The 16148-nt window shown below is 40.4% G+C and overlaps 1 long non-coding RNA gene across 1 annotated transcript in view; it reads left to right on the forward strand.

Moving 5' to 3' along the window:
* Nucleotides 1–26: 26 nt before the first annotated feature.
* Nucleotides 27–16148, forward strand: part of 4930526L06Rik (RIKEN cDNA 4930526L06 gene) — a 103068-nt gene continuing 86946 nt past the window's right edge. Inside the window, exon 1 of the long non-coding RNA NR_045317.1 lies at nucleotides 27–174. This is a non-coding gene — a long non-coding RNA (RIKEN cDNA 4930526L06 gene). The remainder of the gene's footprint in view (nucleotides 175–16148) is intronic.

A 16148-nucleotide genomic window follows, 5' to 3' on the forward strand; every position in this document is an offset into this window, starting at 1 on the left:
GCCTGCGGGCCACGCCCTGGTCCCTCACTTCGATCCTCTTCTGGAGTTTCTAGTAATGGCTTCCCTGGACATGGCTGGAACACTGCCTCTTCAGGGATGCTTCTCCTAAGATAGAATGGCCGCAGAGACCTGATCGTTTACCACACATTTCAGAAGGTTTCAAGTTGTAAAAAGGCAAGTAAATGAGTTAATAGTTTACTCTTCTTCCACCCTCCTCCAAATATAAATGGCTAAAGAAATTAATGAAGAGACTCTTTAGGAAATGATTAAAATGACTGCTTTGACCCACCCGCTGGGGACATTTTACTATGCAGGCTCTCTGCACCGTATTGGTTTTGGATTTGATATGAGGCAGTAGTTCAACGTTTGTGAAGAGAAACATAAAGATGCATAGATAGCTATGAAAAGATAAAGAATACTCTACTACTGGAGAGCAAATGGGGAGACAGAAAGGAAAACCTGTTTTCTCTAGGGAGCACAGGCCACCTGCCGAGCACCGAAGACTTCCTGAGGGCTTAAAGACCCTTGGACAGTAGATGCTCCTTTAACCAGAGCATGCTGTGAGCTTTCATTTATTCCTGGAAGACTTAAAATTCTGGCTTACATTGCAAATATTTCGTGGATGATAATCCTTTTATGAAGGATAATCTTTTTATAATATATATTCATATAGTATTATATTATTTATATTTCATTATATGTTACATAGTATACATAAAATAGATATGTATACATAAATATATTTAAATATATTTATATGTAGCCGGGCAGTGGTGGCTCACAGCTTTAATCCCAGCACTTGGGAGGCAGAGGCAGACAGATTTCTGAGCTCGAGGCAAGCCTGGTCTACAAAGTGAGTTCCAGGACAGCCAGGACTACACAGAGAAACCCTGTCTCAAAAACAAACAAACAAACAAACAAAGAAACAAACAAAATATTATCCTTTGTCGGGCGTGGTGGCTCACGCCTTTAATCCCAGCATTCGGGAGGCAGAGGCAGGCGAATTTCTGAGCTCGAGGCCATCCTGGTCTACAAAGTGAGTTCCAGGATAGCCAGGGCTACACAGAGAAACCCTGTCTCACCCCCCCAAATATATATATATATAAATTATAAAAATTATATGAATCATATAAAATATAAATATATATTTAATTATAATGTATGTTGATAATAGTATTATGATATATTCTATATTATTTATAATATATAAATATATAAGTATATAATATTTATATAGCACTTTTAAAATTAATACACTATATGGTTCCGTATAATATAATAACATATAATGTATTATATATAAAAATAGAAAAGAGGCCCTTGGTCCTGTGAAGGCTCTATGCCCCAGTATAGGGAAATGCTGGGGCCAGGAAGTGAGAGTGGGGTGGGTTGGTGAGCAGGGGGAAGGGGGAGGGGGAAGGAGGGAGGGGGATAGGGGATTTTTTTCAGAGAGAAAACCAGGAAAGAGGATGACATTTGAAATGTAAATAAAGAAAATACCTAATAAAAATAGAAAAGGATAATCCTTTTATAAAGATTTTATAAAGATTTTACTTTTATAAAGTATGGCTAGCACTCCTAAGGCTTAAGTACTCAAAAGAGTCAATGAGGCTTTAAAGTTACTGAGGTCTTTTCCATGCTTTTTATAGCAATGAAAATGTGGACTAGAAATTGAATAGCTTTTTTTTTTTTTTTTTTTTTTTTTTTTTTTTTTTTCATCATAGCTAACTTCTTTACATTGAAACTCTGAAGACCTTTCAAATAAGAGAAAATAAAATGCCAAGGTTCTCTTACTGTCTGAATTGTGTATTAGTTGGTATATCATTAAAAGAGCTATTAGTTTTATGGTTTTTATTTCTGTGTGTGTGTGTGTGTGTGTGTGTGTGTGTGTGTGTGCATGTACATGCGTGTGTATCATAGGTGTGTGTTTAGTGGACCACTTGCTAGTTAGTTTTCTTCTTTCACCATGGAGGAACTAACTTAGGCTTGGTGGCAAACAACTTTACTTGCTGAGCCACCTCACAGGCCCTGGTTTGGATGCACCCTTGAGTAATACAGTGCATTAGTGATCTCACAGGAACATTACTGTTCCTCTGTGTTTTATGTATGAGAATTAGCAGGAGTAGGCACAGCCTGTGCTCTGGAGAGAACAACCGAGTTGAATGCATCAACTTCAGAGTTATGGATTGAATAGGACTCTCAGAGTCAGTTCTGAAAAAGATGCATCCTTGTCATGTACTGCCAAGATTGGTGTCTCTTTTCCCTTCATCTAAAATGTAGCCAGCAATATCTGGAAATTAACTTGGATCTGATCATTGTGTTACATGGGCCCAAATGGGTATTCAATATAGGTGTAGGCAAGAAGAAGGGAGCTAAACCAACAGAAACAGTAAGTATTCATCAGTGCTTCTAAATTCATGTGGTCATGACACAGGTCAGTAAGAGAACATTGATCTGACTCTGCCCATCACCAATTTGGAAATTTGTAAAAAGAAATTTTCATGTCTTTTTACTTTTTATCATTTTGGGTCTGCATCCATTAATGAAAAGGAGCTGGGCAGGCATAGTCTGTCCAGCAGTATGTCTTACCTTTAACTTTTGTGACTTTAAATATTTCTTCATGTTGGTCATGTTTTTAACTTATCTTGAATTAGTTCCCAGGATAGAAAAGACATTAAGAAAGAATGTACTGGAATATGCCATGCATTCTGTAGTGTCCTTTCTATCTTTGTGTGTAGGGGGTCCACCATCATGATCTTGCTGAGTGTCAGCCCTGATAAAATAAAGCCTGTCCAAGTTTCTTTTTTTTTTTTCCTTTTCCATTTTTTATTAGGTATTTAGCTCATTTACATTTCCAATGCTATACCAAAAGTCCCCCATACCCACCCACCCCCACTCCCTTAAACGCCCACCCCCCCTTTTTGGCCCTGGCGTTCCCCTGTTCTGGGGCATATAAAGTTTGTGTGTCCAATGGGCCTCTCTTTCCAGTGATGGCCGACTAGGCCATCTTTTGATACATATGCAGCTAGAGTCAAGAGCTCCGGGGTACTGGTTAGTTCATAATGTTGATCCACCTATAGGGTTGCAGATCCCTTTAGCTCCTTGGGTACTTTCTCTAGCTCCTCCATTGGGAGCCCTGTGATCCATCCATTAGCTGACTGTGAGCATCCACTTCTGTGTTTGCTAGGCCCCGGCATAGTCTCACAAGAGACAGCTACCTCTGGGTCCTTTCGATAAAATCTTGCTAGTGTATGCAATGGTGTCAGCGTTTGGATGCTGATTATGGGGTAGATCCCTGGATAAGGCAGTCTCTACATGGTCCATCCTTTCATCTCAGCTCCAAACTTTGTCTCTGTAACTCCTTCCAAGGGTGTTTTGTTCCCACTTCTAAGGAGGGGCATAGTGTCCACACTTCAGTCTTCATTTTTCTTGAGTTTCATGTGTTTAGGAAATTGTATCTTATATCTTGGGTATCCTAGGTTTTGGGCTAATATCCACTTATCGGTGAGTACATATTGTGTGAGTTCCTTTGTGAATGTGTTACCTCACTCAGGATGATGCCCTCCAGGTCCATCCATTTGGCTAGGAATTTCATAAATTCATTCTTTTTAATAGCTGAGTAGTACTCCATTGTGTAGATGTACCACATTTTCTGTATCCATTCCTCTGTTGAGGGGCATCTGGGTTCTTTCCAGCTTCTGGCTATTATAAATAAGGCTGCTATGAACATAGTGGAGCATGTGTCCTTCTTACCAGTTGGGGCATCTTCTGGATATATGCCCAGGAGAGGTATTGCTGGATCCTCCGGTAGTACTATGTCCAATTTTCTGAGGAACCGCCAGACGGATTTCCAGAGTGGTTGTACAAGCCTGCAATCCCACCAACAATGGAGGAGTGTTCCTCTTTCTCCACATCCTCGCCAGCATCTGCTGTCACCTGAATTTTTGATCTTAGACATTCTGACTGGTGTGAGGTGGAATCTCAGGGTTGTTTTGATTTGCATTTCCCTGATGATTAAGGATGTTGAACATTTTTTCAGGTGCTTCTCTGCCATTCGGTATTCCTCAGGTGAGAATTCTTTGTTCAGTTCTGAGCCCCATTTTTTAATGGGGTTATTTGATTTTCTGAAGTCCACCTTCTTGAGTTCTTTATATATGTTGGAAATTAGTCCCCTATCTGATTTAGGATAGGTAAAGATCCTTTCCCAATCTGTTGGTGGTTTCTTTGTCTTATTGACGGTGTCTTTTGCCTTGCAGAAACTTTGGAGTTTCATTAGGTCCCATTTGTCAATTCTCGATCTTACAGCACAAGCCATTGCTGTTCTGTTCAGGAATTTTTCCCCTGTGCCCATATCTTCAAGGCTTTTCCCCACTTTCTCCTCTATAAGTTTCAGTGTCTCTGGTTTTATGTGAAGTTCTTTGATCCATTTAGATTTGACCTTAGTACAAGGAGATAAGTATGGATCGATTCGCATTCTTCTACACGATAACAACCAGTTGTGCCAGCACCAATTGTTGAAAATGCTGTCTTTCTTCCACTGGATGGTTTTAGCTCCCTTGTCGAAGATCAAGTGACCATAGGTGTGTGGGTTCATTTCTGGGTCTTCAATTCTATTCCATTGGTCTGCTTGTCTGTCTCTATACCAGTACCATGCAGTTTTTACCACAATTGCTCTGTAGTAAAGCTTTAGGTCTGGCATGGTGATTCCACCAGAGGTTCTTTTATCCTTGAGAAGAGTTTTTGCTATCCTAGGTTTTTTGTTATTCCAGATGAATTTGCAAATTGCTCCTTCTAATTCATTGAAGAAGTTGGAATTTTGATGGGGATTGCATTGAATCTGTAGATTGCTTTTGGCAAGATAGCCATTTTTACAATGTTGATCCTGCCAATCCATGAGCATGGGAGATCTTTCCTTCTTCTGAGATCTTCTTTAATTTCTTTCTTCAGAGACTTGAAGTTTTTATCATACAGATCTTTCACTTCCTTAGTTAGAGTCACGCCGAGATATTTTATATTATTTGTGACTATTGAGAAGGGTGTTGTTTCCCTAATTTCTTTCTCAGCCTGTTTATTCTTTGTGTAGAGAAAGGCCATTGACTTGTTTGAGTTAATTTTATATCCAGCTACTTCACCGAAGCTGTTTATCAGGTTTAGGAGTTCTCTGGTGGAATTTTTAGGGTCACTTATATATACTATCATATCATCTGCAAAAAGTGATATTTTGGCTTCCTCCTTTCCAATTTGTATCCCCTTGATCTCCTTTTGTTGTCGAATTGCTCTGGCTAATACTTCAAGTACTATGTTGAAAAGGTAGGGAGAAAGTGGGCAGCCTTGTCTAGTCCCTGATTTTAGTGGGATTGCTTCCAGCTTCTCTCCATTTACTTTGATGTTGGCTACTGGTTTGCTGTAGATTGCTTTTATCATGTTTAGGTATGGGCCTTGAATTCCTGATCTTTCCAGAACTTTTATCATGAATGGGTGTTGGATCTTGTCAAATGCTTTTTCAGCATCTATCGAGATGATCATGTGGTTTTTGTCTTTGAGTTTGTTTATATAATGGATTAAATTGATGGATTTTCGTATATTAAACCATCCCTGCATCCCTGGAATAAAACCTACTTGGTCAGGATGGATGATTGCTTTAATGTGTTCTTGGATTCGGTTAGGGAGAATTTTATTGAGGATTTTTGCATCGATATTCATAAGAGAAATTGGTCTGAAGTTCTCTATCTTTGTTGGATCTTTCTGTGGTTTAGGTATCAGAGTAATAGTGGCTTCATAAAATGAGTTGGGTAGAGTACTTTCTACTTCTATTTTGTGAAAAAGTTTGTGCAGAACTGGAATTAGATCCTCTTTGAAGGTCTGATAGAACTCTGCACTAAACCCGTCTGGTCCTGGGCTTTTTTTGGCTGGGAGACTATTTATAACTGCTTCTATTTCTTTAGGGGATATGGGACTGTTTAGAAGGTCAACTTGATCCTGATTCAACTTTGGTACCTGGTATCTGTCCAGAAATTTGTCCATTTCGTCCAGGTTATCCAGTTTTGTTGAGTATAGCCTTTTGTAGAAGGATCTGATGGTGTTTTGGATTTCTTCAGGATCTGTTGTTATGTCTCCCTTTTCAGTTCTGATTTTGTTAATTAGGATTTTGTCTCTGTGCCCTCTAGTGGGTCTAGCTAAGGGTTTATCTATCTTGTTGATTTTCTCAAAGAACCAACTCCTCGTTTGGTTAATTCTTTGAATAGTTCTTCTTGTTTCCACTTGGTTGATTTCACCCCTGAGTTTGATTATTTCCTGCCGTCTACTCCTCTTGGGTAAATTTGCTTCCTTTTTTTCTAGAGCTTTTAGATGTGATGTCAAGCTGCTAGTATGTGCTCTCTCCCGTTTCTTCTTGGAGGCACTCAGAGCTATGAGTTTCCCTCTTAGAAATGCTTTCATTGTGTCCCAAAGGTTTGGGTACGTTGTGGCTTCATTTTCATTAAACTCTAAAAAGTCTTTAATTTCTTTCTTTATTCCTTCCTTGACCAAGGTAGCATTGAGAAGAGTGTTGTTCAGTTTCCACGTGAGTGTTGGCTTTCTGTTATTTTTTTTGTTATTGAAGATCAGCCTTAGTGCATGGTGATCTGATAGAATACATGGGACAATTTCAATATTTTTGAATCTGTTGAGGCCTGTTTTGTGACCTATTATGTGGTCAGTTTTGGAGAAGGTACCATGAGGTGCTGAGAAGAAGGTATATCCTTTTGTTTTAGGATAAAATGTTCTGTAGATATCTGTCAGATCCATTTGTTTCATCACTTCTGTTAGTTTCAGTGTGTCCCTGTTTAGTTTCTGTTTCCATGATCTGTCCATTGGTGAAAGTGGTGTGTTGAGGTCTCCCACTATTATTGTGTGAGGTGCAATGTGTGCTTTGAGCTTTACTAAAGTTTCTTTAATGAATGTGGCTGCCCTTGTATTTGGAGCATAGATATTCAGAATTGAGAGTTCCTCTTGGAGGATTTTACCTTTGATGAGAACGAAGTGCCCCTCCTTGTCTTTTTTGATGACTTTGGGTTGGAAGTCAATCTTATCAGATATTAGGATGGCTACTCCAGCTTGTTTCTTCATACCATTTGCTTGGAAAATTGTTTTCCAGCCTTTTATTCTGAGGTAGTGTCTATCTTTTTCTCTGAGATGTGTCTCCTGTAAACAGCAAAATGTTGGGTCTTGTTTGTGTAGCCAGTTTGTTAGTCTATGTCTTTTTATTGGGGAGTTGAGACCATTGATGTTAAGAGATATTAAGGAAAAGTAATTGTTGCTTCCTGTTATTTTTGTTGTTAAAGTTGGCATTCTGTTCTTGTGGCTGTCTTCTTTTAGGTTTGTTGAGGGATTACCTTCTTGTTTTTTCTAGGGCATTGTTCCCGTTCTTGTATTGGTTTTTTTCTGTTATTAACCTTTGAAGGGCTGGATTCGTGGAGAGATAATGTGTGAATTTGGTTTTGTCGTGGAATACTTTGGTTTCTCCATCTATGGTAATTGAGAGTTTGGCTGGGTATAGTAGCCTGGGCTGGAATTTGTGTTCTCTTAATGTCTGTATAACATCTGTCCAGGCTCTTCTGGCTTTCATAGTCTCTGGTGAAAAATCTGGTGTAATTCTGATAGGCTTGCCTTTGTATGTTACTTGACCTTTTTCCCTTACTGCTTTTAGTATTCTATCTTTATTTAGTGCATTTGTTGTTCTGATTATTATGTGTCGGGAGGAATTTCTTTTCTGGTCCAGTCTATTTGGAGTTCTGTAGGCTTCTTGTATGTTCATAGGTATCTCTTTCTTTATATTTGGGAAGTTTTCTTCAATAATTTTGTTGAAGATGTTTGCTGGTCCTTTGAGTTGAAAATCTTCATTCTCATCCACTCCTATTATTCGTAGGTTTGGTCTTCTCATTGTGTCCTGGATTTCCTGGATATTTTGAGTTAGGATCTTTTTGCATTTTCCATTTTCTTTGATTGTTGTGCCGATGTTCTCTATGGAATCTTCTGCACCTGAGATTCTCTCTTCCATCTCTTGTATTCTGTTGCTGATGCTCAAATCTATGGTTCCAGATTTCTTTCCTAGGGTTTCTATCTCCAGTGTTGCCTCACTTTGAGTTTTCTTTATTGTTTCTACTTCCCTTTTTAGGTCTAGTATAGCTTTGTTCATTTCCATCACCTGTTTGTATGTTTTTTCCTCTTTTTCTGTAAGGACTTCTACCTGTTTGATTGTGTTTTCCTGTTTTTCTTTAAGGACTTGTAACTCTTTAGCAGTGTTCTCCTGTATTTCTTTAAGTGATTTATTAAAGTCCTTCTTGATGTCCTCTACCATCATCATGAGATATGCTTTTAAATCTAGGTCTAGGTTTTCGGGTGTGTTGGGGTGCCCTGGACTGGGCGAAGTGGGAGTGCTGGGTTCTGATGATGGTGAGTGGTCTTGGTTCCTGTTAGTAGGATTCCTACGTTTACCTTTCGCCATCTGGTAATCTCTGGAGTTAGTAGTTATAGTTGACTCTGTTTAGAGATTGTTCTTCTGGTGATTCTGTTACCGTCTCTCAGCAGACCTGGGAGACAGATTCTCTCCTCCGAGTTTCAGTGCTCAGAGCACTCTCTGCTGGCAAGCTCTCTTACAGGGAAGGTGCGCAGATATCTTGTTTTTGGACCTCCTCCTGGTCGAAGAAGAAGGCCCAAAACAGGGCCTATCTCAGAAGCTGTGTTGCTTTGGCAGTTCCCAGAAGCTGTCAGCTTCTGTGGTGCAGACTCTCACCTGTGCAGACTAAATTCCTAAGTTCCAGGGAGTCCTGGGACCAAGATGGCTACCGCTGCTCCTGAGGCTGAGGCCGCCTCCCGAGCCAGGCAGACACCTGTCCTCTGGTCTGGACGGTGGCCGGCTGTCTGCAGCCTGCAAAGGGTACTGCCTCAGCGGCTCTGTGCTTCCGCCTGTCCCAGAAGCTGTCCGGTTCTCTGGCACACCCTATAACCTGTTCAGACTAATTTCCTAAGTTCTGCTGAGTCCCGGAACCAAGATGGCGACCGCTGCTGCTGAGGCTGAGGCAGCCTCCCAAGCCAGGCGGACACCTGTCCTCTGGTCCGGATGGTGGCCGGCTGTCTGCGGCCCACCAAGGGTGCTGCCTCAGCGGCTCTGTGCTTCCGCCCGTCCCAGACCTGTCCAAGTTTCTATGAGGAATTTTGTCTCACAGATACACAAGACAAAACATATATTTTGTCTGTGTGAAAACTGGGGGTTTCTCCTTAAGAAAGCAGAGATTAGCCTGTCTAGATTGGGTATTTTACCATATGTGTGCAGTGCTTGCAGAAGCCAGAAGAGAGTGTCTGATTTCCTGGAATCAGTTGTTGAAGGTTGTGAGCCACTGTGTAGGTGCTGGGAATCCGACCCAGATACTTTGTAAGATCCATGGAGCTATCTCTGCAGCCCATCTGGCTTCATTCTTTGTTTTATTTTTTTATTGAACTCGACCAGCTCTGTCATGCTCCAGGCAAACTCCTTTGCTCCAATACCTGTTTTTGGTGATCACAACACCTATAGTTTTCCATATTCCTCTGGCTCCTCCAGTCATCCAGCAGCACTTCAGAACCTGCTGTGGACTTCTAAGCCGAGTGTCACGTCATACATACATTCAGTGCTCCACGCTCCCACATCTAGGATATAGCCCTGTTTTCACAGATGAGAAAGCCAAGCTGGAGAGTAACACAGCCAAAACTGGTGCAGAGAACCATCCCTGGACCTTGTGATTTCTTCACAGCATTCTTTACACAATTCCAGGAGTGTCACAAGCCAGAGTCTTTCCTGAGGATCGCATGGAGGATGTAAGGGATAAGAGTGTGAGTTCTGGAGCTCCGTTTAGATTGCTGGAGTAAGATTCTCAACTCCACTATCGATAAACTAGGTAAGAGTGGGGAAGGTCCTTAACTTTCTCAAATCTCTCATCCTCAAACATGGAAAAAAGTTAATGCATCATAAGAATCAATGATGTGTGTGCATCACGAGCATACTAAAAAGCATTTATATAGACAGCATGTAGCACTCAGCATAGTTCCCTAATAGTGTAGATGCCAAAAATGAGGAAAAAAATGTAAGCAAGTAGAAAGTATTTCATTACAGAATAGTATTTAAGTGATGTAGAAATGACAAGAAAACTCAAGTTACTGTATGCATATATGCTTATGTGCCTATGTATATATCTATAGTACACTTAACCCATATATATTTACATATATATTTATAGTAAACTTAATACACATCTATATGTAAATTTTATGTAGTGGATTTGGCCAGAAGGGAGTAGTACAATATATATTTAAAGCAATTAAATGAGCAAACGAATGCTTTATTATAATATGCCAGAGTGAAAGTAGCAGCAATTACATAACCTCTATGCTGGCACATATTTCTGCTTCAGCCAACTTCTCAGGTATCAAAAGGCAAAAGTTTAGAAGGCTTAAGAACATTTACATGTTTAACATGACTTTATTGCTTAATATGTTTATGTAGTACTTGTTTAATATTGTTTTCTGTAATATTATATAAAATATAATTGCTATTATTTATTTTAAAAGATTGTTTGTATGTTTACACTTGCTTACTTTTACTTTTCTACTGCTAGCATAACATTTATGTGATACAAGCTTCCAAAGATAGGAAACTCTGTCTGTTTTTCTCAAGCACAAGAAACACTGCCCTCTAGAGTAGGGGCTCAAGTGAATGGCGCTGAGTGAATGGATGTCTGTATAAGAAGTTTATGCCTCCACCATTGTTTAATTTGCTAGACTAGGTAGCCTTGTTTATCCAACTCTGAAAAATAGCAAATGCAAATCTTAGGTGTTTGAGATCCAACTTTATTAGCATCCAGTACAAAGAAAAGTTGGTAAGTTGAGGACTGAGAGGCCATTTGACATTTTAAGGTAGTAGTTCTCAGCTTTCCTAATGCTGCACTCGTTTAATACAGTTCCTCTCGTGGTGGTGGTGACCTCCAAACATAAACTTATTTTTGTTGCTACCTCATAACTGTGATTTTGGTATTGCTAGGAATCATAATGTAAATATCTGTGTTTTCTAATGGTCTTAGGTGAAAGGGTAATTCAGTCCCCAAGGGGTCATGACTCACAGGTTGAGAGCCACTGTCTAAGGGATTTAGGCTGGAAACTCTCAGGAGTGATACACAGGTGATGACAGCTTTTGGAAAACAAGTGTGGAAGCAGTAACATGTCACTCAATACAACCACTCCGAAGAAGGAGGAGCTGGACCCCCAAAGTTACTATGCATCTGCTTGCTATAGGAAAACAGTCTTTGCCCACCTACTTGTTTTCTAGCCATGAAACTTCTATTATTTCTAAATAAGAAAAGTTAAAGGTCAGGAGAAATGGATGTGTGTGAGTGCCAGACTGCTGGTGTTCAGATCCTATTTGGTACAAAGTTATTCTCCCTTGAAATAATGCGTCTTACTTCCCAGATGCAAAATTTCTCATCTGATTCTTCCATCACTTTTATTTCTCTACCCTGTCTGTCTGTCTGTCTACCCACGCATCATACATCTATATTTATAACTATCTAATCTAACCTAGTCTTATCTGTGCATATCCATATAACTACATTTATATCTATCTATGTCTATTTCCTGATGTTTTACATTTTAAAACTTCCAAACCAGGTAAGTCTCATCTATATTCAAACTATTTCTAACATTATTTCATTTGCTCTTCAACTTTTGTTGGCTACATGTGTTAGGACAAGGCCACAAACCTCTTCACCAGAGTTCTCTCATCTTAAAGACATATTAATCATAGAACCCACCCTGCTGAGTTGTTGTACCAAGCACACTGACATAGATATGTGTTCAGAATGTGACCAGTGCATACAGAGAGCTAAATACTTGCTATTAAAGTATTTAATATGACTATTAAAGAAACATGAAATATAAAGCATATCACATGCTTACTTTGAAAGTCAAGTTTGCTGAAAATTTTGTTCTTGGAGGGAAGTGCTACTTTTATAGTTATTTTATATGTCTAGACATATAATATATCATCGTCTAGATATGTGAAGTACATCCTTTAATTAGCAGATCATCAAGCTGTGACACACACTTCCACTTTTGCTGACCCGCTGAATGTCTTGGTGATGGACACAGTATTCCTGATCAGCTGTGTTGTTAAATGGCTGGTACCCAGGCAGGCCTCCAGCTTTAGAATCATGCAAGTCTTGCATGATGTAATACATCTTCTTTTCCTGATGTAAATTCCTCTTCTTAGCTACTTCTTCCATGATATTAATTTTTTGTCTGTTTTTTTCTCATACATATTTCCATATGTATGTGTGTGTATTTCCTTGTCTGATTTAAAAAGAAAATTTAAACTTCAAATATGAGTAACACTTGGCTGCTTTCAACAAACACTCATTTGCTCTCCACAGAATTCACCCCTCAATCCTTATACAGCTCAGATCCCACATTTCATTATTTGAATACGTTTTTGACAGTCCTTTAAGCATCCTTGGTCCTTGCTTATTGTATTTATTTATTATTAAATTCATTCTTTGACATATTCATACATGTATATAGCAGTATTCTGACTACTCAATCCCCTTATTCCCATACCTCTCTTCCACCTCCATCAACCCTATATCCTTCTCACAAGTCACTTTCCATATCTTCTATGTGTCTCTGTTTTGTTTTGAGAGTCTTTTAACCAGGGCCCCCTGTGTGTCTGTGGGTTTGGAACTCTCCAGTAGAGCCCAGGATGCTTACCAGTATTTACTTGACTGATGGCAGTGACTCCCCATTTCCAAATACTCATAAGTGGTCACTAGTTCAGTGAGAGGAAGGGAGGGCAGGGGCCATTGAGCCCCTCCACCACCCATGATTGGCTATTGGTAGGCTTATTATTACAGAAGAGTTTGTATAAATGATTTGCTTCCAGCTGAGTCTTCTGCTACTTTATCATACTATATAGAGAAACTCATATTAGTAGATGACATCTAATAGAAGCGTTCTTAGTATTCTAACCTTAGCACCTAAGCCCGGGTGTTTGAACTGTGAATCTGTATACTCATCCTTTCCCCTCAAAGATGTCCTCAGTGGAGAGAGCCTGACAATTATCCCTTGGTATATATACCAATTCATTCTTCACTTTCATGACTTTTAAACTTTACCTCATCTAACAGTTCAATATTTTGATTCTGTTTGTGCCCTCCATCTTGGGGCTGACTTACAGAACCCATCACATTGGAAGGCTCCTTACTGTCACTGGCTACCTGCAGCAACTGCATCATCCTCTCATTCTGTGGTGTGGAGAACCTACCTTTGTAGTAACTACAAAGGTGTAGTTCACCACCTCTGGCTCTACACTCTTTCTGCCTCCCCTTCCACAATGATTTCTGACCCTTTGGAGGGATGTGTGGCATATATGTTCCATTTATGGCTGGACATTCACAATCTCTTATTCTCTGCACCTTAGCTGGTTGTGGGTCTCGATATTAATCACCATTTACTGCAAACAGAAGCTTCTCTGAAGAGATGTCTTCATCCATGAGCAACTGGCAATTCCTAGCTGATGGGAGAGGAAGAGTCAGTTTAGCCATTGTAGAGTGTAGCCCCTGATGCTCCAGTGGATAACCACACATCCAGGGAAAATTGGGCAGCACAATTTGGCCTGGATAGGAACAAAAGTGCACCAAGCAGGGTGAGAAGGGAAGGAGGTATGAATCTGGGAAGAGCTGGGGGAGGGACAATTCTCAAAGAATTAATTTTACATATGGGTCTTTGTAAACAGCTATTGCCACACATATTTCTTTAAAAGAGTGAAGTCACTGGTTCCAGCTGGTCTGGAACTGACTAAGGGTCTGGCCTTTGTCAGACCCTTCCCTAATGTTAAGCTGCCTCTGGCAGAGAGCTGTCAATCAACAGCCTCTTCTCTGATGATGAGTGCTCTATGTGTTATGGACTCCTCTTGCATCTGAATGCTCTCATAACACTTGTGGACACACTACTCCACCTGCAAGGAACATTGTATTGAAGCCACGACCCCTGTTTCTTTGTCTCCAGTCATGAAGGAAACATCACTCAGGAAAAGACAAGAGTGCCATTTTGGTAATCCTGATCGATCTGCACTCCCAGCAGCTGTTCTTCCTTGGGCATGGTGGAAGGGCTTAATTGATGCCTCCAGTCCTGTGACTAGTGAAAGTGGAAATTGGGCAGTGATTGGTGGAAATAACATTGCTTCATTTGCATGTCACACTACTTTCCTGGATATAATATTTGGTTCACTTTTCAAGTCAGCCCGGGGCTACCCTCTTATGCCATACCCTTGTTTTGTAATAGTAGGCTCCATCAAGCAGTTTCTGTTAGAATGATCTTTTCTTGTCCACTTGTGATCTTTATCATGGGTAGAACATGCTGAGTTGATAACACAAAGAGGAGGGGCCATAGTAGAGAACACAAAGATTTACAGGGAGTAACCAGAGGCAGAAACAGGAGGAACTGAAGCAAGCTGAGATGACACAGAATGATGGAAGAAAGCAAGAAGAACTCAGAAGCCAAGACTATGGAAGGCTGTGAAAAGTTAAAGGTTATGAAAGACTATGGGCCCCAGTTGCTGAGGTCCAGGGAGACAGCAAACCATAAAGGGCCAAAGTAACCAAGATCTATAATGATAGATGCTATTAGGAGCCTCAATATCTGAAAGCCAAAAATCTGGTTCTTTGTCCATTAGTGTCAACATTTGTGACTGCTAAGAGCCATTGATTTCTGGTCACTGAGTATGAGGCTACTGACACTGGAAAGTCAGAGCCATTAAGCCCCTGGCTTGAGTACCTAGAACTATAAGTCCATTCCCTTGGGTCCATATTCCTCTATTTTTCAGGACTAAGAGAAATAAGTCTCTGGATTAATTAGTCCAGTCCACTGCCCCTTGGCCTTCAAAGACCCAGAATTTCCTGTGCTGAAGAAACTACCCTTTGCTTTTCCATGGCCTCCATCTGCATAGAGTAAAGAAAGCTCAGGATTTGGGAAGATCAGTAGACACCAAGAAAGGGGAGAGAGAGGTGATGAAGCAGGATAGACTTAGGCAAAGGGGCACATGGGACATACACAAAGAAGCAAAGAGACTGAAGTGCTCGCAAGGAGTCAAGGGGAGTGGGAGGAGAAGGGGAGGGGGAAGGAGACTCTATTAAAACACCCCTTGTCCAAAATGCCATATTGAGAGACTGTTTCACAGCAGACTTCCTGGTATTGTGGCTCTTAGCAATCCTACCATCCCCTCTTCCACCTTGTTCTCCAAGCCATAAATGCTGTGTATCCACTGGGCTTGAGAACACTCAGGAGCTATTGATCTCTGCATTGTGCTCAGGTGTGTTTCTTTGTAGTGGCCATCACTTGCTTTAAAGATAAGCTTCTTCGATGAGAGGTGGTAGCTATTTGGTGATTGTAAGTGTACGATTCAAAATGTGGTTAGGAATTATGCTAGCCTTGTAAAGTAATAGGGTCAGTTCTCTTCTAAGATCCATGACCTCACCATTCCTGAAAACTTGGCTGGGTTTCTAATACTAGGCATGATTTCTCCCATGTTGAATGGGGCTAAGTCCAGTTAGGCAGCTTGGGTTACCACCAACAGTCAGTGCCATTTACTTCACCTTTATGGATATCTTGCCATTGTTGTGGTTCATAAGTGTCACAGATGGGTAGGACTATTAAATGCTTCCATCTCTTAGTACCTTGTGCAGTATTTTCTGGTACCATGGCTACATGAACAAGATGGGAACAGTAGCAGTATGAATTTACATGTTAATATGGAAGAGGGGAAATCTCATGAGATCCTACTCCTAGACAAAGAATTAGCTTTTCTCATGGATGAACCCCATAATTGGTTAGCCATACAAAGTGATCAGTCCTGAAACCATATACACACAAATAACCAAATAAGACTAATCAGGTTGTTCACACACACACACACACACACACACACACACACACACACACACATCATATATGTAACAACAGTAATACAGAAGAGACTATCCATTTGAGAGTGGGAGGGGATATGGGAAAAGTTAGACAGAGGGGTCCTCTGAGGGACTGTTGTAAGGAAAGGGAGAGAGATGTAACTATATTTTAAAGATGTATTAAAA

This window comes from Mus musculus, chromosome 19 (assembly GCF_000001635.26).
Source record: "Mus musculus strain C57BL/6J chromosome 19, GRCm38.p6 C57BL/6J".
NCBI lineage: Eukaryota > Metazoa > Chordata > Mammalia > Rodentia > Muridae > Mus > Mus musculus.